Source organism: Protopterus annectens, chromosome 6.part1, assembly GCF_019279795.1.
Source record: "Protopterus annectens isolate FY-2018-M chromosome 6.part1, PAN1.0, whole genome shotgun sequence".
In the NCBI taxonomy this organism is placed as follows: domain Eukaryota; kingdom Metazoa; phylum Chordata; order Ceratodontiformes; family Protopteridae; genus Protopterus; species Protopterus annectens.
The window spans coordinates 502,002,356-502,024,682 of NC_056738.1; positions in this window are offsets into that span (position 1 = coordinate 502,002,356).

A 22,327-nucleotide genomic window follows, 5' to 3' on the forward strand; every position below is an offset into this window, starting at 1 on the left:
AGTTTGCCACATAAATTATTCATGCAATGTTCCATGTGGCAAAGCTCAAATTTAAAAACATTTTTCTATAACTAGATGCAAAATCCTGTTGTCATTTTTGCATACTGAAACATGAAGCATTTTAAATGTTTTTGTGTCCCAAGTAAGCCCATTATTTTACTTCTGTAATGTTACTTTATCATACCATCTGTTGTTAGTTCTTTTAAATGCTTATACCGAATACAGAATAATTAAATAGAAACAAGCTTTGTAGAAATCGGACAACTTTTTGTACAGATTTTGTTTGTTTTTGAATGTGTTGTGTTAAGGACAGTGACTTCTCTTGTGAATGATAGTGAGATGGCTGCTTAAGGAAAACCACAAAAAAGTGTTTTTGTTTGTGGGGCAGGGACAAGCTCCCTGTGCACTGTCTGTGTAAAAGCACACCCCAAGCCTCCTGCAACCTCCATGTGGGAAGCAAGATTACCATAGCCCCCTGACTTAAATACACACTCACCAACTCCATTGTCTTACATCAGTGAGGAAACATACAAATTCCTCAAAAATAAAACACAGCAGTTTTCCACAAACAGCAATCTTGGTGTTACATAGAAACCTGGCTACAAGGAGAAGGAAATCGACCATTTGTGACTGGGCAGTAAATACCCATTTGGCTACTGATTATGCAAGTCTAGGACAATCAGTTCAGTGCAGGGAGTGCAATTTCTTGCTACCTCAAAAAGTGGACAAAAATCTGTTTAATGAACTTTGGTGTCTCTTGTTATTCTTTTCATATCTATTAACAAAATGATGAGAGGTATAGTAGTTTGTAGCCTGCTCCCCATTCCTAAAACATGCCATTATTTGCTAACAGTGTCCCTTGTTGTGCATAGATAAAGCCTGCATTTACTACCTGTGCTCCGCTACTTCAGGATTAGCTTTTTTACTATACCTCGTTGAGCTTGGACCATAGCCAGCCTTAGGCATAGGCCAACTAGGCGGCCACCTGGGGCGCCGCTCTAGCAGGGGTGCTTTTCCAGTAAACTGGATGGTGTAAATAGACCAGGATAGGGGCACCAGGTGGTGTGGGGACACACCATAGAGCCCTTTTGCCTAGGGTACCACTTGACCTAAGGCCGACACTGGCTTGGACTACATGAGGTGTCAACTGATTGAGCTCAGCTGAGTGAAACTGAATTCCCCGATCACTATTTTCTATAGGAAATCACTGCCCGTCCAGTTTCAATGTTTTTTTTTTGTTTTATTGGGATGAGGGTAAAACCAGCTGTTTAGACATTTTTTTACCTTGTCTCAAAACAGTAGTGTTTAAGACATACTATTAAAACATGACTGATGAGGGAGGTTGAGTATTCCTGGCACAAATCCAAATCGCTTATCACCAATTTGGTGTTGGCAGTCTGTCAATCATGGGACTACAAGTTTCCAAACTAGTTCAAAAGCTAGAATGAATAAATCTATCAGAGTAGCTATGTAATTCCTCATTTAATAAAGGGATTTCAGATGAAAATTTCACATTTCTATATTTCATTGCAAGCAATGGAAACATTTGTTTTGTAGTTTACTGATTTGCTCCTGTTATTACCTGTATTTTACTGTCATTGTATAATAGAATATCAATGTTTTTCATTCAATTTGACCAGGCTGTGGCTGAAAAGAATGACAGACAAGTCCACCAACCCTGGTCAGCAAGCAAACAAACTAAGCACAAACAAATAAAAAACAAACAAAGCTTGTGTCAGAAGGTGACAAAGTGTTATCCTGGTGGAATTAAGGCTACTTAGCTTGAGTCCTCAAGCCATATAAACACCCCAGGCTTTTGGTTTCCTATAGTTTAATCTTCCTCATTCATGCAGACTGAAAATTGGGTACGACTGCCTGGGAAACTAGACTTTACCCATTTCTGGGAGCACTTGTACATAATGATCAATGTGGCTTTATTGCTTTGTATCTGACTGCATGGAAAAAGGCACTTCTCAGTCTCAGTACAGAACCTAATAAATTTACACAACCTCCTAGACATTAAAATGCCACTGGAAGCTGAAAATGACTCCTGTGGTCCTTTTTAAATTGCAATTCCCCTAATGATTTTTATAAAGAATTATAAATGTATATACATAATTTTTGAAACAACAGACAGCTAACTATTTAGAAAGATCCCATGGGGAATCTAAGCAGAGTCATTCAAACTGGGTTCCTGCCCAGTACGACAATTCATAGGTGATTACTAGCTTAATGACCTCAGGGGCCTTTTTAAGACTAGCCATGCTTCCCAAAGGTGAGAATCAAACCTTCTACCTTGTGTCGGTAAGACACCTTAACCATTATGTCAACTCCCAACTTCACTTACCAAAGAATTCTTTTGTGTTCAAAAACATTGTTTTGATCTTTTATATGGTTCCCTGCCACATCTTCCAGCTCTTGCTTGCTTATTTACTGAGTTTTGTTTACCAGGGTAGGGCAGTGATCAATACTGATCAATTTCAGGATTAGCCCAAGTGAATTACAAAATATTTCACTGGTACAAAAGGCAGAGCTGTAACAAATAACAGAATATTTTACACAAAAAAAGTATAAACAGGCAAAGTATAATGCACACACACACACACACACACACACACACACACACACACACACACACACACACATATAAAATGCATATATTTTATGTATATACATATATATATATATATATATATATATATATATATATATATATATATATATATATATATGGATTCACTATATATACAGAGCCACAGTGGTGCAGTGGTTAGCATTGTCGCCTCACAGCATTAGGTTCTCCCGGTCGATTCTTGGCTGGAGCACCTTCTGTGTGGAACCTGCATGTCCTTTGAAGGTTGGGCGTCGGGCTGACAACTCAGCACCATAAAAATCTACTGCCAATCATTAGTGGACCGGAGTTCCGCTGTGGTGACCCCTAACTGGAAAAAGCCGAAAGACATTATTATTTTATTTATTTATTTATTTGCAGTTGGTTTACCAGGATAGTCCATTGGGCCAAGATGAACCCGTTTTCAATGGAGTCCTGGGGAGAAAAGCTCCAGAAACAAGGTTACATAGTTTTTGGATATGTATTACAATATTTACAAAATTACATAGTTAAGCATCATACTGGTGATGACCATTACAGATGGTACATACTATAAAAGCAATTCATATTACAGTATTTACAAAATTATATAGTAAGAGTATAACATTTAGGTGACATTACTGATGAAACTGACTAGAAAATGGAAACATTTCAATAGAGATACTGAAAGCCATTTTGAGTTAGGTAGCTAGCTAAAGGATACAAAGTAATACTTTAGGAGAGGCAGAAACAAGGAACTTGTTGGTAAGGAGGAGGAAGGAGGTAAAGGCAGTCTTGAGTTATTGTTGGTATGTAGGAGGAAAGAGGTAAAGGCAGTCTTGATTTATGAAGGATGCGTGCAAGAGCATTCCCACTGGGTTAGTAGATGAGAGTAATGGGATTTTTTGAATGTAAAGTGGTTGAAAGTGGTACGAATAGCTGGAGGTAGGGAGTTCCAGAGACGTGCTAGACTATAGGATAGGAGACTTTTACCTGGGGGTCATATTGGTTTGTATAATTCAATTAGGTTTTGGTTATTAGTTCTGAGTACTCTGTTGGGGATGTGCATTTTAAAGGCAGAGGAAAGAGATGGACAAAGGAAGGGTTTGAAAATGAGCTTATGAGCAAGAGTAAGTTGAGAATAGATGAGTTGGTTGGGTAGTTCTAGCCATTCTAGTTTGTGGAGAGAAGAACAATGGTGAGTAGATGCTTTATGACTAGTAGCAAATTTGGCTATTTCATTGTAGCATGAGGAAAGTTGTGTTTTGAGGGAAGATTGTAGGTTAGTCAGGAGTGGGGCTCCATAAAGAAGAGAGGGAATCAGGAATGTGGAAGAGAGAGTGATTTTAGCAGAGGGTGTATGGAAACAATTTTGTCGGTAGAGCATGCCTAGTTTTTGATGAGTTTTTTTATGTTAAGTTGTATGTGGGAGTTGAATTTAAGTTGACTATCAATTTGAACCCCAAGTAACTTAGCCTCTGGCACCAATTCAAAGGATGTGTTGTTGTTTCTAGTGATTAAAAAAAGAGTTTGGATTGATAGAGACGTGTTTAGAGGGAGTAAATACCATTAATTTGATTTTAGAGGCATTTAGTGCTACGTGTTTTTTTTTCATCCATTGTTCAGTGATTGAGAATGCGTCTTGTGTAAGCTTTTGGAGTACAGGGATGGATGTGGCAGAGCAGATAATAGTTGAATCGTCTGCATATAGAATAATATTAGAGAATGGGATAGAATTATGGAAGTCATTTATGAAGATGTTGAATAGAAGAGGACCCAATATGGAACCTTGGGGGACCCCAGTTGGGGTGTTAAGGAATGAGGAGGTGGCTTTTTTCCATTTAACTGTTTCAGATCTATTAGATAAGTAACTAGAGAACCAGTTTAATGAGGAAGGAGATAAGTTAAGTTGGGAGAGTTTATTTAGGAGTAGTTTATGAGAGATAGTGTCAAAGGCCTTTGAGAGGTCCAGTAGCAGGGTAGAAACAATGTGTCCAGAGTCCCGGACCTTATTTATAGTTTCTAAGAAGGAGAGGAGGGCTGTCATAGTACTATGGCCGGGTCTGAAGCCATGCTGAGTTGGAGTCAGCAGGTGATTGTCTAAGAGGTAAGGTAGGAGCTGCAAATGGATACATTTTTCTAGGAGTTTAGAGATGGGAGACAGAATAGCTATGGGACAGAAGTTTGTAGTATTGTTATTATTGCCACCTTTATGCAAAGGTATGATAAAGGCCTTTTTCCAAATTTGGGGTACTATGCTTTCTTGGATAGAGCGGTTGATTAGAATACTAATAGGGTAGGCAATGGCTTCTGCAGCTATGTTAAGGAAGTATGAAGGAATATTGTCTGGGGCATTAGAGCATGGCTTTAGTTTCTGGAGGAGTTTTTTTATGGTAGATGTGTTACTTTTATATAGATTCACTATATATAAATATATATATATATATATATATATATATATATATATATATATATATATATATATATATATACATATATATATATATATATATATATGTGTGTGTGTGTGTGTGTGTGTGTGTGTGTGTGTGTGTGTGTGTGTGTGTGTGTGTGTGTGTGTGTGTGTGTGTGTATGTATGTATATACGGGAACACTTCACAATGCCAAATTTCTGAAAGATTGAATTTCATATGGCCGAGACCATAGAACCTCGGCATCGTAAAAGAAATCTAAAAAACAAAGAAAAAGCTTTCTCACCATTATTGCAGGGGAGCAAGACCCCCTGCACCTCCAACTCCAAGATCGCACTACAGTGTGGGAAAGGGAAATCTCCTGTTCCACGCTGTATGCAGATCTGTGTTCACAATGTTGAGATTCCAATTCTATATATATAAAATGTATATATATATATATATATATATATATATATATATATATATATATATATATATATATATATATAAACCGACAGCTGCTTTGTTCACCGACAGCACAACACACCGACAACACAAACATAATTGGCACATAATAAACAAAAAACCTCACATGCCCGACAAACACCACCGGTCCACAACAAACACACCACACCTCAATTGCACCACACACCACACAAAACACAATCAACACAAAAACAATCCTGTCCAAAAACCACACACACACACACACACACACACACACACACACACACACACACACACACACACACACACACACACACACACACACACACATATATATACATTGACATTAGCTTCTAAAGTGAGTCAAGCTTCAGCAATTTTGTGAGAGGAGAAGAGAAGTAGAAAGGAGATAGGGGCAGTGTGTTAGGTCACATGTCCTGTGTTAAAGCACCAACATCTGGCTTGGATGAAGATGTGCTTTTTGTCTTGCGTTCTGAATTTGGAGGATGTGTTCATATACTTTAGGCCCTGAGTTGAGATTACTAAAGAGTAGGTACCTGAGATTTTAATTTATGTGCATTGATGTGGAGCTTAGTTATAGGGTATGGGAGTTGGTGTAGCTTGCGAGTAGTTTTCTCAGGTTGTATGAGGAGATTTCTTCATGATGTTTAGGTGCAATGGGAGAAAATGGAGTAGTATGTAAAGCTGGAATCGTAAGAGTAGGTTACATCTTTGTTTTATGGGTAGTCATTTTCTCGGTTGAGAGATTGATCTGCACAGAGGAATGAGTTCGCAATGAATCAGTAAATACTGCAGGAGATTGTCTGGAGTGTGTTGGTATTTTTTTTTTTTTGGAGGTGGATATGAAAATGTGTAGTCCATATTCTAGCTGTAAGAGGAGAACTCCTTTGTCAATGGCTGTTCTGGCTGGTTTTGACAGAAAAGTGGGATCTTTTTGGCCCAAAAAGGAGGGAGTTTATTTTTACTCTCAGTCTATATGGAATTGAAGCTTAGTGATTGATCAAGCCATAATCTTAGGTATTTGCAAGTGTACTGTGTTTCTGTGGTATAGTTGTGTAAGTCAAGGATAGTTGACGAGTTGAGAGCTTGATGAATTTTCTGTGGATTTCCGAAAGGCATAGTTTTGGTTTCAGAGTGGTTGAGAAGCAATTTATGGTTTATGAGCCATTGATGGAACTCATGTAAATCTGACTGGAGTTGGGAATGAATGCTGGTATGAGAATGACTTCAATACTTTCAATGGTTTGAAAAAAAATTAAGTTGGGGCAAAACGCAAACACCAATATAAATGTATAATCCGTAGTATCAACCCAGTTATCAAGATGTTTTTAAACAGATAGAATGATTCAGTGATTTAGTCTGTCTAATTAATAGAGGTAGTGTATTATATATATATATATATATATATATATATATATATATATATACACACGCACCATAGAATATGATAGAATGAATACTTACAACCCTTAGTAATTTGAATAGGATCTGTAAACACAATGTTTAGTAGTAATCGGAGTTCCTATTTCCTTAATGTCCAATAAGCTAGTCACAACTTTCCTCACATAAACCTATAACTTATGGAAAAAAAGACCTAAAAATTTACAATCTAGCTTGATATGGAAGATTTTTCAACCCAGAAATTCTCTTTGTAAATTTCCTCTATATTCCTTTCAAGATTAATAAATCCCCTGTGGTATATACACACAATTTCATATTATATTTAATAACAAGTCACGCATATGCAAAACATAATTTTTTATATAAGTCTGTATTCCTTGAAAAAAAAGTTCTTAAAATGTAATGCTAAAAGTTTTGAGTGGCTTGGTTCTAATTACCTGGACATGTGATCTAATTTTAAAATTGTTACAAATTCTAATGTCCAGATCCTTATATTCTGACAAATTTGTAAATGAACAAAGACTTAACAAAACCACCATGGCTTCCAGTGCGATAAAAATCCAATTTATTGCATAAGACAAGCGCTTTCACGTAGACACTCTACGCTTCTTCAGATCCTTAAAACAATGCCCCAATACAAAACATTTTATAGCAGCAAAATTGCCATCCAAGTATCAATTAAATAATTAAACAATTAAATAATAGAACAACGGACATTAATTACCTTCCATATTAAAGGCTAAAATCATTTACTTAAAGTGCGGTGCATCCAACTCTGGTTTAATACAAATGCTACTGTTCAAACCAGGATAGATGTGTGCTTGTAGCTTAAAAATACATTTCAATTCCATGCATTCAATAAAATTATTATCACCACCTCTCTTATTTATTGCAACAGTTTGTAAAACCCTAAAACTAAATGTATGAAGTGAAAAATTATACTATGTGCTTGGCTAGAGCACTGCATAAATTCCTGTGCTTAATATCATATAAATGGTGGTAAATAAATTGGATTTTTATTGCACTGGAAGCCATGGTGATTTTGTTAAGTCTTTGTTCATTTACAATTTGTCTTCTTCAACAAGACCTTTGGGGGTTGTGGTGTTATTTTTTGCTATTCTGACAAATTTGATAAAACTGTGGTTCTTAATTTCACCTTGACATCCACACTAGGTTTGCCAAAGTAAATTACCCCATATTTATCTTTATTAATATTTAGCCCATTATAATTTAACCAAAAAGCTGCTTTACTCATGTCCAGAGTAAAATCTTCTATATCCTTTTATGATGTTATAACTTGTCAAAATTGAATATCTTCAGTGTATTTTGCCATCCAGATGGTGGAATGCTTTGGTATCTGAGAAAAAAAAAACAACTATATTAAATAACATTGAGTTTAGTATTGAGCCTTGCTAGACCTCTCTAAGCATGTCAGTCCAGTTAGATAAATATTTTTTTATTGTAACTCTCTGCTTCCTCTCACTCAGACAGTTTCAGACCCAGTGTATAACTTATGGAATTATTAGCTTATAATGCATTGCATCAGTAATTACTGTGATGCCCCACGACTGGCCGAGTAATCAAGGAGCTTCAATCCTCACCACTTGCAACAGTGGGGAATGTACACTGGGAGAATGACAGGTACACACACAGTATTTCCAATGAAGCTCTCTGCATCAAGTGCAATTTCCTTTAAGAGTACACAGAGACCACAGTTAATCCGGGGCTGGTTTCTCCCTCTTTCTCCAGATACCCAATAAGATTCCCCACTGGCACAACTATAGAGTTAAGATCTCAGCTGAGTGGCCAAACCAAGGTCTCCAACACTCTCTCTGTCCAACCTGTGCTTTTTATTCTTGCTCAAGTAGCTGACACACACACTGTTGGAGATTTGAGGCCCTTAACAAAGGGTGTCCAATATTATTGTGTAATGTTTCTATCAATACAAATGGTAGTTTGACCAAGAGCAAGGCTATTAGGATTGGCCAACAGTATCACCAAATAAATATGGATGTACTCTCAGAACTTAAATATCTATAGACAGATCAGCCACAGTGAAACGTTTAAATGTATTTAATAATAAATAATAAAAGAACAAGGAAATAGTTAGTATATATTTACAGTGATATCAGAGTTCAAAATCACAGGAAATATTTAAAACAACATTACAGGATAGTCTCAAATAAATAAAGAAAAATATCTAAAAGAAGCTTTGCTATATTCCTGACTATATCTAAGAGAATTACTGTACCCTAGTACACTTAATTAGAGCAGCAAAGCAGGTGTGGTGAGTGGATCTTGATGTTGTCAGGTCAAAGACAGAATAAAGAATGTCTTGTCGCTCAGAGAGTTCTTAAATTAATATCTCAAATATTACTTTAATATCTCAAATATTACTGCTGGGGTATCTTGCAGAATGATATAATTTCTTGTCATCTGACTCTATCCCAGGTAAAACCCTCACTGCTGAAAGCTAGCAGTATTTAGCATCTACCTGTGAAAATACATACACCAGGGCTTTTCCTCAGATGTTTGCAGATCCCGGAAGTCTTAAAACAATAAAACAGTTTCAAGACAATACAGAAAACTTCTCAGCACAGACATTGTGTCTGTTGTTGCACTGAAATTGAAAGATAACATATTTTTTATGGCCCAGCCATAAAGTAATTTAATTTCAGCTATTTTTCTAAAATTTTGCAAGTTAATCTTCTGTATTCCAGTTTCCTCTGTTAAAATATATACATTTAAATAGTTGCAGTGTATGTACATTTCTGTTCTTCCAGTAGGGTACACTGTGCATATATTTCAAACAGCACTTTGTAAAAATACTTCTTTAGCACATGTCTATACAAACCATCTTATATGACATACAGCTCTAATACATTTGTAACACAAACATCTTAATCTCTAATGCATTTGTAACACAAACATCTTATATGAATCAGCCTGACCCTCTGCACCTATTCCACCCTAAAATCTTCTCCACCGCAGCTAAGATACTGACACCTAAACTAATCTTAGATTTACCTAAACTCTAACTTTGCAAGCCTAAATGGCTAAAGGTTATTTCCTTTAACAACCTAGTCTTAACTGGAGATATCCATCTCAACCCTGGTCCTAGTCCCTTTATTAACCAAACCTACCCCTATCTCCTTCTTCCCCCTACAACACCCTAAAAATCTTTACTATCAACGCCCAGAGTCTTAACAACAAAGTTCACCAATTTCAAGCTTGTCTAAGCCATAACAAACCTGACATCTTAGCCATCTCCGAAACTTGGCTCAAACCCTATATCTCTGACTCTGAAATCCTGCCCCCAGGATTTCATACTCTCAGAAATGACCGATTAAATAAAAAAGGTGGCGGCACTGCCTTAGTCTACTCTAACCTTCTTACCTTAATTCCCCTTCAAATTCCAATTCCTCAATTTAACAACACTGAACTTACAGCTGGACTACTAAAAATGAATAAACACAAGAATATCTGCATCATTGCCATATCTCACCTGGTAACAATATCTCTACCCTCGAAGATATTCTCCTATGATCATCAACTGAAATTAACTACTATGCATCAAAGGGACAAATTATGGAAGCTTTACCAAAACAATAAACTGCCCAATACCTTGCTCCAAAACAAACAGCTCTATAACCTTGCAAAACAGTTAATCACTAAGGACAAAAAAATCCTACTATATTAAGCTCCAGTCCAATAACAATACAAACCCCAAGCAATTCTGGAAATCAATAAATTCACTTCTCAATCCAGGCTCCAAAAATAACCCCTGTCCTGACCCAAGTAAATCTGGCCTTGAACTAGGCTCTGAATTTAACTCATTTTTCATAGAAACTATTTCTGACCTGACCAAGACTTTCCCTAACAACAACCCACCAGTCCCTCACTCTCCTCCAACTAACTCCCCTAATAACCCTCCCCTTATGTTCGAGCTCAAACCTGTCTTCACTAACTTTATAAAAAGACTTCTGTCCAAACTTAAACCTTGCTCTAATGCTCCAGGCAATATTCCCTCCTCCTTCCTAAAATGTGCTGATGATGGTATAGCTCTCCTAATCAGTATCATTATTAACAGATCTATAAAGGAATCATACATCCCCAAACTCTGGTGCTCAGCTTATATTCTTCCTCTTCACAAAGGAGGCAAAAACACTAGCATCTCGAACTTCTGCCCTATTGCTCTCCTCTCACCAATCTCCAAAATCCTAGAAAAGTGCATCTACCTCCAACTTATGCCGTTCCTAACCCAAAACCATCTTCTTACACCTACCCAGCATGGCTTCCTCCCAGGTCATAGTACTATCACCACTCTACTCTCTTTCCTAGAAACTGTCAAGCAAGCCTGAGATTCAGGACACTTAGTTTCTACTGTTTTGCTCGATCTGTCTAAAGCCTTCGATACTGTTTCCCACAAACACCTTCTCTATCATCTCTCAAACCTACATCTCTCACCAAACACTTTATCCTGGTTCTCTAGTTACCTGTTGGACAGATCGCAGGCAGTTAAATAGAAGAACTCCATCTCTTCCTTCCTACCCACCCCAACTGGCATACCACAGGGATCCATCCTTGGGCCTATGCTCTTTAACATCTTTATCAATAACTTTCACACTGCTATTCTTGATGCCAAAATCATTCAATACACAGACAATTCAACCGTAGTCTGCTCTGCCTCAAACCTCTCTGAATTGCTGACTAAAACCCAAACTTCTTTTTCAACTACTGAAAATTGGATGTGCCAAAACCACCTCTCTCTCAATGCAAATAAATCAAAAATTCTACTATTTCCTCCCACAAAGACTTACCTCTATGACAAAAATGCTTTCAAAGTCTTTAGTCAAACCAACTCACCTATAGAAGTGGTTCCTTCTGCTTAAACTACTTGGCATTACTATTGACGAACACCTCAAGTTTGATATCCATATTCAACAAAATATAAAGAAAACCCACCAAAGGCTAGGTATGCTGTACAGGAACAGTCTCTTTCTCTCCAACTCTACTAGGCATACTCTGGCCACTACTTATCTACGTCCTTCCTTATTATATGGAGCCCCTCTCCTAACTAACCTGTCCACCTCCATCACCTCCAAACTAGAAAGCTGCTACAATGAAATCTCTAAATGTGCCACCAAATCCAAAAATTCCACCCATCATTGCCTTACCCTACAATCTCTGAATTGGTTAGAACACACAAACTACCTAGACTGCCTCCAACTCACCACTGCACACAGACTTGTATTTCACTCAACAAAATGTCCAGCCCTAACAAATATCCTTCCCCCTTACACCCCTAACAGAGCTCTCAGATCTGAATATCAAAACTTAGTTTCTATCCACAAACCCAAACGTCCTGCTGGCCAACTTCTCCTCTCTTTCTCACTAGGCAAGAAATGGAATTCTCTCCCTTCCACTCTAAGAACTATATCTAACTCAGAAAAATTCAAAACCCAGCTTTTCAAACACCTGTCCACTAAATGGAAGTGTACCTGCCTTCACCCTACCTAATTCTATCTAAGTATATGCCCCAGGAGGTTTTCTCCCAGGTTCCTAAGCTCTCTATATGCCCCAGGAGGTTTTCTCCCAGGTTCCTAAGCTCTCTATAACTCCCATACCTATTTTCCTGTGAGTGGATCTAAGCTCTCTGCAACTCCAATAGCTACTTATCACACAATTCCCTTTGTAAATATTGTAAATAGCATCTCACTTTAAATGAGTGCACGTAAAGTGTTTCCACATTTACTTTAAATGTGTGTATGTGAAGTGTTTCCACATTTACAACATGAGTGTTTGCTCAAATGAATATGTATAGTATAACCCTTAAGACCAACCACAATGGATTTTTGTTGATTATGCGTGACATTGAATGTACATATTTGTAAACTGTTATATATAATGTATCTTTTATACTTTTGTATCTTTTGTATGTTTACTGCATTATGTATCTTGGAGCTTTTCTCCCCTGGCCTCCACTGAAAACGGGTCATTTGGTCCCAGTGGACTTCCCCGGTAATCAAACTGGAAATAAATAATAAATAAATAATGTTGCTGTTCACAAATGACATATGATTATTTACAAAATTCCAGATAGCTGCGCTGGCAGTACCTCCCTTTGTCACAATTACACTGTGTGGAATACTGTCAAAAACCTTAGAAAGATCTATATATACCATAATAACAGATAAACCCTGATCCAAGACAAAAGTAACAGGGTCATAAAAATTGTCAAATTAGTAAATATTGCTCTATTATAGGTAAAACCATGTTGAGGCAGATCTGCCAGATAATCCTTTATATAAGTAGTCAAGACAGATATCAAAATTGTCATTAATTTATCATATCACCTGTGAGGAATATGACTCGGAAAGGTCACATGGAAGTGGTTAATGAATATGGAGAAGATGAGGGGCAAGAATGGAACCCTGTGGTACACCTTTGGTAATACATGCAGATTCTGATTGGGAGGATCTAATTTTAAATCTAAAGTGTCTGTCAGTGAAGAAGGTTTTAAACCAGGGAGTACTGTTTGGACTAATACCACTTTGAATTAGTTTGTTTAGAAGATAGTGTTGCCATCTGAAAGTAAAAAAAAAATCTGCTTTTCATAGAAACAGAGTGCTCATATTAAGCACTGTTCATTTTTTTATGCTATACAAGTGTTCCTAACTCCTATAAGTACATATCCACACCGTCTTTCCTATATGAAACTATTATATAACCTGTATAAACTAAATATGTGTTGTGTCACAGTCATCAAAGCAATAATTATAATAAGGCACCCTACTTTTTGGATGCTTGTAGCATTCTGTACAGTCTAGCTTTTTATTTCAAGTCCAGGGAGTCGGACCTTTAGGACAACACTAACTGCATAGTTAATTAGATAATGAAGCTTAATTATATAAATGTATGGGTTAATCAGTCTTTCAAGGTCAATGGAGAGAAACCCACCCATTACATCTTCTTTTGGGTGCTTAGTCATAGGAGAATCTATTGCATAGCATTAATCACACTTCTACACTACTATATTGCTATTTTGTGGACTTTTAATGTACAAATAAGGTATACATGCATCTTTTAGGACTTGTTAAACCAGCTACTTTCAAGATGTAAGAGACTTGACAGATTCATGTATGACTTAGATTTAATTTGATAAACATACTTATAATTTATTGCTGTTTTACTGTTAGTAGATAGGCATTATTGCATTAATTAATAGTTCTATGTGTGTGTGTGAGTTGAACTGCAATTGGTCTTGCGTCTTTGGTTTTAATAAATATTCTCACTTTCCCCAGGAGTCAAATCAATGTAGAGGTAAGTGTAAGGTATGATAACACCCCTTTACTTGTGTCGGCTAGTGCATATGAGTACAAGAAACCATATGAAGCATCAATTTATGTACAGTTACACAGCAGTAAACAGGCACACAATGGCTCAATGGTCTGGCATGTATTTGTGTTATAATACACAAGTGTGGTATGAGCAGATTACTGCAGTAATAATGCATCTGTGTTGCATGCTTCTGCTTGTATTACACCAGATGGTATAATCTGTCCTTATCAAAAAGGACTTTGTTTTTTTCCTGCATCCAGTCAGCATTTAGCAGCACCAAGCTCACTGTTCAGCCATTAGATTTTTACTAGATTAGAATGAACAACACTGAATTGCCTGCGCCTTCTGGCTCTGAATGATTCACTTTTCAACACTATTCATAAGAAATAACATTAGTTTCTGCTTAATTTTTCTGTTTAGTGCAAAACTTTGTCTTCTCTTTCCCTTACCCCATCTTTGCCAGAAAATGACCCACTGCTTACTGTGACAGGCTATTTTAAAGAGAAGAGAAGACTTTTCTATAACAACTTTATAGGCAATGCCATTTGGGGATTAATTCTATAACACTTGGGTAAACATAGCAAATGACACAATTGTGACTGAGACAATGGGCCGATAAATTCTATGCATCTTTTGAATGCTAAAACCACTCAGATAAAAATACAGTTCTGCAAAGGAAGCAAAGACGTAGCACACCACGATGAATCCAATAAGACTTGGAACTGTATCCTATTTAATATCTTGTAAAAGAAGCTTTCCAATTAATGAAGGTCACTGTGGGACAAGCAAAACTCATTAGTCATTTTTGTTAAATATTTAGACTTGACTTTGGTGCTTTAAGCCGTTTCATGCTGTTGCATATATTTACGAAGCACTATAAAATCGATGGTTCTCTCAGTATGCTATAGCACTGTTAATGTACATGGTGTAGAAACAATCTGAAATGAAGAAACCTCATGGTAGGCACCCTGCCAAGCAATGTGAAATCCTGTAACACTACTTATAATGGTAATATAGTGTCACCTTTTATATTTATGACCCATAGTCTTCATTTGTATCTCTGACTTGGCTGGAACATGTTTTAATAATCAACAAAAAGTAATCAGACATGTTAATGTCACTAGCTGATGTCCCTCATTAATGTCTGTTGTATTCCAGTGTAGGGAGGTGCATGTGGGGTTGAATGGAAAAAGGTAATAGCTCAGAACACTCAACTCTCCTTATTAATAAGGAGAAACTAATCATAAGCACTAAACAGCCTATAATTGCAAAGTACCTTGCTAAGGTAAGGGAAAACAGCTCATGTACTTTTCAAAAAAAAAAGCACCAAACCAGGCATGTCCAAGGGTCAACTTCCATTGATTTCTCCTCTCCACTTGGTGAATCTGGGCATACTAATGCAGCAATTGCCTCATGTACACAGACAACCCTCTCCTCCTACCACCCAACACTACAACCTGTGAGAGATGCACTTACATATCCAAACTGGAAGCAAAGCTCTCTCCACCCAAGATTGTGCTAGACAGTCAAGAGGAGAAGGTTAACACCTGCACTACACCTCAAGCAACACATAGCCCTTCTAAACTCACACCACCAACACCCACACATAGCAACACTAAAGCCACATATGCGGAGGCCCTTAACTGTAACCTGCCCAAGCAACAAGGACCTCCGAAGCTGAAATGCAAACAAACACCAATCACAACCAAAATGTCACATAGCTCACAAAACCAGTGTGCCACCCAGCAACAGCCCCTAAGGCAAGACAACGTACCTAACACTTTAGTCATAGGTGTCTCTATAGTCAGGCACACTGATGTCCCACTCACCAGGCTGAACAAGGAGAAAATTGCAGTCAACTACCTATTTGGGTGCCAGGATCCACCACATAACTCATGCACTCAAGTCACTCCACAACAAGTACAAATATGACTCTGTCATTGTCCGTGTTGGAGTGAATGACTTGAGACATACTTCCCTGGACTACATGAAAAGAGACATGGAAGAGCTCTCAGATCATGTGGCCCAGGCAGGTATGACCCTAGCCCTGAATAGCATCCTGCCTTCACCCAGAATGATACCACAATATAAGGACAAAATGATTTACTTCAACAATTGGCTAAGCTTCTGGTGTCATTCAGAGGGGATCCAGTATCTGTCTGCCTGGAATGACATGATCGACAGACCACGATGCTTTGCCAGAGATGGTCTGTACCTGTTGCTCCTGGGATTCAGGTTACTGGCTAAGGCTCTTGCCACCCCTATAGTGCTTTTTTAAGGCAAAGTTCAAAGGACAAAATCACCACCATAACAGGTACAAGCATACAAAATCTGAAGGTAATGCTACTCAATGCTAGAAGTCTAAACCTCAAAATGCACTCTCTCGAGGCACTCCTAAAAATGGAGAACATCGATATATGTGCAGTAACTGAGACCTGGTTCAAGGCTCCAGAGAGTACCCCTGCAATACCAGGCTACAACTCTTACCACACTTTTCGGCCACTAAACCAGGATCGAAACACTAAAGGTGGAGGAGTGTCCATATTCACCAAGGATATTCACACCACCAGGTTAGTTGCCCAACACAATGCTTCTGAAATTCTCCAGGTGCAACTAACACTAGGTAAGACTGCAATCCAAATTGTAGCTTGCTACAGATCCCCCACCATGCCCCAAGATTCTCACTACACCTTTCTAAACATACTGGAAAATATTAATATACAACCAAACACTCTAATACTGGGTGATTTCAACTACCCTGCCATTAACTGGGAAAACTACTCAACACCTTTGCCTAACGGATCTTGGAATTCATAAATTCCAATGTCCTAGATCAACTAATCCATAGTCCTGCCCGGGGCTCCAATATCCTAGACCTGGTCATTACCAACATGGGAAATCGATGCTCCACACCTATGGTCACCCCCTCGTTGGTCAGGTCAGACCATAAGCTAATCACCCTTAACATCCACATCCCACCCCCCCCCCCAGTAAGGAAACCTCCATAAAAAACTTCATGCTACTCAAGTCAGACGTTACAAACTTTATGACACCCATGCAGACAGGAACTGAAATTTCGACTGCTGAGTCCTACACTAAGGCACTATACGAGCACATTCACTCATGCATGAATCGTGCCATCCCAAATAGAACCAAGATGCTCTCCTCCAAAAAAAGGAAGCCAATCTGGTGGTCCCTTGCCATAAACAAACTTTACAACAAAAGGAAGAAACTGTTGCAGAAAAGAGGAAAATCCCAGGATGCAAAAAACTCCCTTACCAGCCTCAGTAAGAAGCTGAGATCCTGCATAAAATCCTCCAAAGCTAGTTACGAAAATAAAATTGCCAAAGATTCCAAAGACAACCACAAGGCATTCTATAACTATGCCAAGAATCTAAATGGCAATGCTCAGATCTGCTCTGAGCTACAACAGAATGGTATTAAATATACTGATCCCAAGGATATTGCCAATATCCTGGCAGATCGATTCAGTGCCAACTTCACCCCCTCTCACCCCCTAAATGGCCCATCTCAATACCAGAAGATTGCCAAATTCCGGTAATAATGGCCACACAGGTAAAAAACGCACTCTCCAAAGCTAAGACTATAGCATCCATGGGACCAGATGACATCCTGGGCTGTGTACTACATGAACTACAAAATGAACTGGCACCTCACCTAAGTGTCATGTTTAATCATACCCTCACCTCAGGCTTCATGCCCACTGAGTGGCGCACAGCTACAGTTATCCCACTCCACAAGGGGGGATCCACCTTGGATCCTGGGAACTACCTCCCCATCAGTCTGACGAGCCTGATCTGCAAGGCCATGGAACATATTATCATGGAACTTATAAACAAAGACATTGGCGATCTTAAAACACTGGACCCCACCCAGTTTGGGTTCGTGCAGGGCCGATCTTGTCTCCTAAACCTGATTGACTTCTTTGAATCAGTCTCCAGAGCCGTGGACGAGGGTAAGGCAGTCCACACAGCCTATCAGGACCTTGCCAAGGCCTTTGACACCATCCCCCACTCTGGAATCATAGATAAAAATTACTAAGTTGGGCATTATTCCCTATGTCAATCTATGGGTTACCAACTGGCTTACTGACAGAACCCACACTGTAAAAGTAGCTGACTTCAAAACCAGCTCCAGACAAGTGACAAGTGGAGTACCCCATGGTTCAGTCCTGGGACCTCTCTTGTTTGGCATCTACTTCTCTGAAGTACAGGCCAACACTAAGGGACTCTGGCTAACAAAGTTCGCAGATGACTGCAAACTGGGAGCCATTATTGAATCCCCAAATGATGTGGATACTCTACAAAAGGGCCTTACAGAAACAGATGCTTGGTGCCAAAGCCATGGGCTCAAGCTCAATGCCAAGAAATGTATAGTTATACCCTTTGGGAAAAAACATGTACCCATGAATTAACACATAGGTGGCAGTACACTAAACACCGAAAGTGTGATAAGAGACTTAGGGACACAGGTGGACAGTGGTCACACCTTTAATAACCATATCGCCACAACAGTCAGGAAATCCTTCTATGTGGTACACCTCATCACTAAGGGCTTTTCATCCAGAAAAAAGGAGGTCATTGTCCCACTGTACTCATCCCTCATTAGACCCATTGTAGAATACAACACCCCATTTGGTATGTACCTCTCAAGACATCTGCAACAACTGGAAAGGCCGTAGAAATTCCTCACTAAAAGAATCACAGGCCTAAAGCAGATGCCCTATGCTGACCGCCTTAAAAAACTCCAGCTATAATCTGTCCCATATCATCTACTCAGAGGCGATCTCTGCTTAACATACAAGGCCATGTCAAACCCAGAGCTGTTGGACATGCTACACTTAAAGAAATCCCAATCCCTCAGAGCCACTCGCTCCAGGGAACTAAACCTTGTCATCACAATAAACAAAACATGCTGGAGGGATAGGTTACTGTCCCAGAGACTCCCCAGACTCTGGAATAGACTGCCCATACATGTCAAGCAGAGCGCCTCTTTGGTCCTTTTCAAAAGGAACATTGATGATTGGATGGGAGATAGGAAATTCACCCTGGGGATCACGTCAGTCTCCCTGCTAGACAGGGGTCCAGGGAAGTAATTAGTGTGGGAAGAAATAGCCAGGGAATTGTTATGGCTAGGCTTGTATAGGCCCTAGGGCTGATAGTCTAGTATCAGCCTATGAACCTATGAACCTATGAACCAGAGCTAATGTATATTGGTGGCTGTGTAATGCTGCACTGTATAATTTGTATTATGCAAGTACTAAACTAACGCTCTCGACCATTTGAATTTCGAGTTTCTGAAAACTTTTTCATTTGATATAGACTCATTTCTATCTATCTATCTATCTATCTATCTATCTATCTATATGGGTCTACTTTTTTATCGAAATTTCACAATCTCAACAAAGAAAAGTAAAGCCCCATATTTGCGAAAGTGCACTACATCGAAAGTGCACTTTCACAAAAGCCGATTCACTGAATCAGGGGAAGAAAAGCTACTGTAAACACTATTTTGCAGGGGGGCAAGCCCCCCTGTGCCCCCCTACTTAAATATACTAACTCTGAGATTGCACTACAGTGAGGAAAAGGATATATTTCCTTATCCCCACTGTAACGTGCTTTGGCGAATAGGCTTTCGCAAATGTGCACTTCTGATGTAATGCACTTTTGCTTAAGTGGGTTCGACCTTCTGTTTCTTGACAAACAGAAGGAGACCCATATATATATATATATATATATATATATATATATATATATATATATATATATATATATATATATATATATATATATCTACAGCAGTACATTTTGCTGACTTTTATTCAGTTTTAGGAGTGCAAACATTCTGGAAATATTTTTAAAAAAAAACTGATCCAGGTGAACAAAAAATGCTTTAAGTAAAATATTACTAAAAAAAAAAGTCAGAGAAGAAAACTCATTTTACTAATCTGTTATAAACAATAGCATCTTCAGTACAGCAGTCTATGAAAGAAGCTATGGCAACAATACCCTAGCCCTGTAAATAAACTTAATTTGGAACTGCAAGTACATTTCTCTCTTTCTCTTTTTTTAATACTTTTGTGAGTAAAACACTAGAACAATGTGTTTTATATTTTACACTTCTGGGATGCTTAAAGAAAGAACTAATTGCAATCTTACTAATTTTCCAGATCCTGATATCTTGTTATTTTAGGATGCAGGCAATCACATTTCTAGTTGCCAAGTCATTTTCAAGATTTGTTAATCATGACTGAGCCATTAAATAAAGCAGTCTGAGCTTTGTTATTCTTTAAATGTCTTTTTTCCTTATACTTTTTTCTTGCTATCTCTGGTTGGATAGGTGTGCCTTGTAGGCAGATGTCTTACATTAAGCATTATCATGCAAATGGGTTGCCTTCCTTCTTATCCACTAAATTCTACATGCCTGATTGTTGCTGTTATGGTATACACCAGGAACTAAGCTTCTAAGATCCCTTATTACCAGTGACCAACATTATTATGAAGAGACATAAGGATGGGAGAAAAAACAGTAAAGTTTATTGTCAGGTGTACACACTAACAGGAAGCTATGCGTACCCCTTATGTGGAGATGAACATTTATAGTGACAGAGATGCACATCCATCTCTAATGTACTCACACAAAAATGTACTGGCATAGACACAGGATTTCTTCAGATTTCTATGAAATACCTTCCTACCCAATACAGAATCCTACTAACAGCCTACCTCTTAGAAAACAAAGCTACTATTGGTCTAAAAGTATACCTAGTCAACACAGCTCTTGAACCCAAATAATTTCCTGAACCTTTATTGTTAATGCAGTAGATGAATGACCATTGTACTAGAGTTCCACTGTTGTATTTCAACATTAAGTCATTTCCTTTAAAATTTACCTGAAGTCTTTCTTTTATCTTTTATGTATTTATTTATTTGTCTTTGTTGACTTGGAAAGTCTGATTGGTTAGAGTTCATTTTCAGTGGAGGCCTCGGGAAAATAAGCTCCACCACAGTACATTTAATGTAACAAGTGAATTTCAGACAGTTCTCAGGAAAACAAGTTACATTTCTCATGAAACACCAAACATAATTAGAAGACAGGTATATACAGTAAAGTATTTACATCAACAATTATAAGTCTATACATTTGTTCCAGTTGTCAAATCTTTTAGAAGTGAATGGATTGATACTGTAAAAGGGAAACAGTATTTCAAAGAAGCTTAGAGTTATTTCATTTTAGTAAAGAAAGGTTTGCAAAGAGTTCACGATATGTAATGAAGTTCGTTATACAATTATGTAGGAAGGGAGTATTGTATAAGTCTGTAAAGAGTTCAAGAGATATATTGAATTAATTATAAAATTATGTAGGAGGGGATAGAAGACAGTAGTATTATATAGGAGGATAGTGGTAATAGCATATGACTGAGAGATGATGGTAGAGAATTGTTTCTCTTTATGCTGCCTGCTCCAAACTGGTATATCTAGAAGGTTTATAACTTAGGTATGCAGTGGATACATAAAAGGGTAGAGTGGTGGATGGGACAGTTAGAAAAAGGGCAAGATTAGAAGTGTTATTAAAGGGGGGTGAAAAGGGATGTATTAATTCAAGTGCAGGGGGTGCGTAATGATTCAAGTAGAGGAAGGCAAAAAGTTTGTATTAAGCAAGAAGAAGTTTGTGCTTTTACTAGAGGTCTCAACCTTTTGATGAACATGAACATGATTAAGATTGGGTCAGGTATTGTTTAAGCTGGATCTTATAGCTTGGACGTTTGTTAATCATTTTTACTTGTGTAGAGATGCAAAATCATCTGAACCATTTTCATTCATGACATAAGCCAATAGTATTTTAATTATTTTTCACTGTAAGTTTTGGAACAAGCTAGATCATTTCAAAATGTAACTTCAGTGAAGTAAAGAAAAAACTTCAAAAGCATAACCTAATGGAAAGGGCATCTATTAACAAGGCATTATACCCCTTAGGTTAAATAATGTGCTAACGGTCTGTGAATCTATGCAGTATAAAATCAATGCCTTTGCTTATTAGAGAAGGACTGACCCAAGACTGGGAGTCAACAGAGTCCAGAATGGATAAGTGG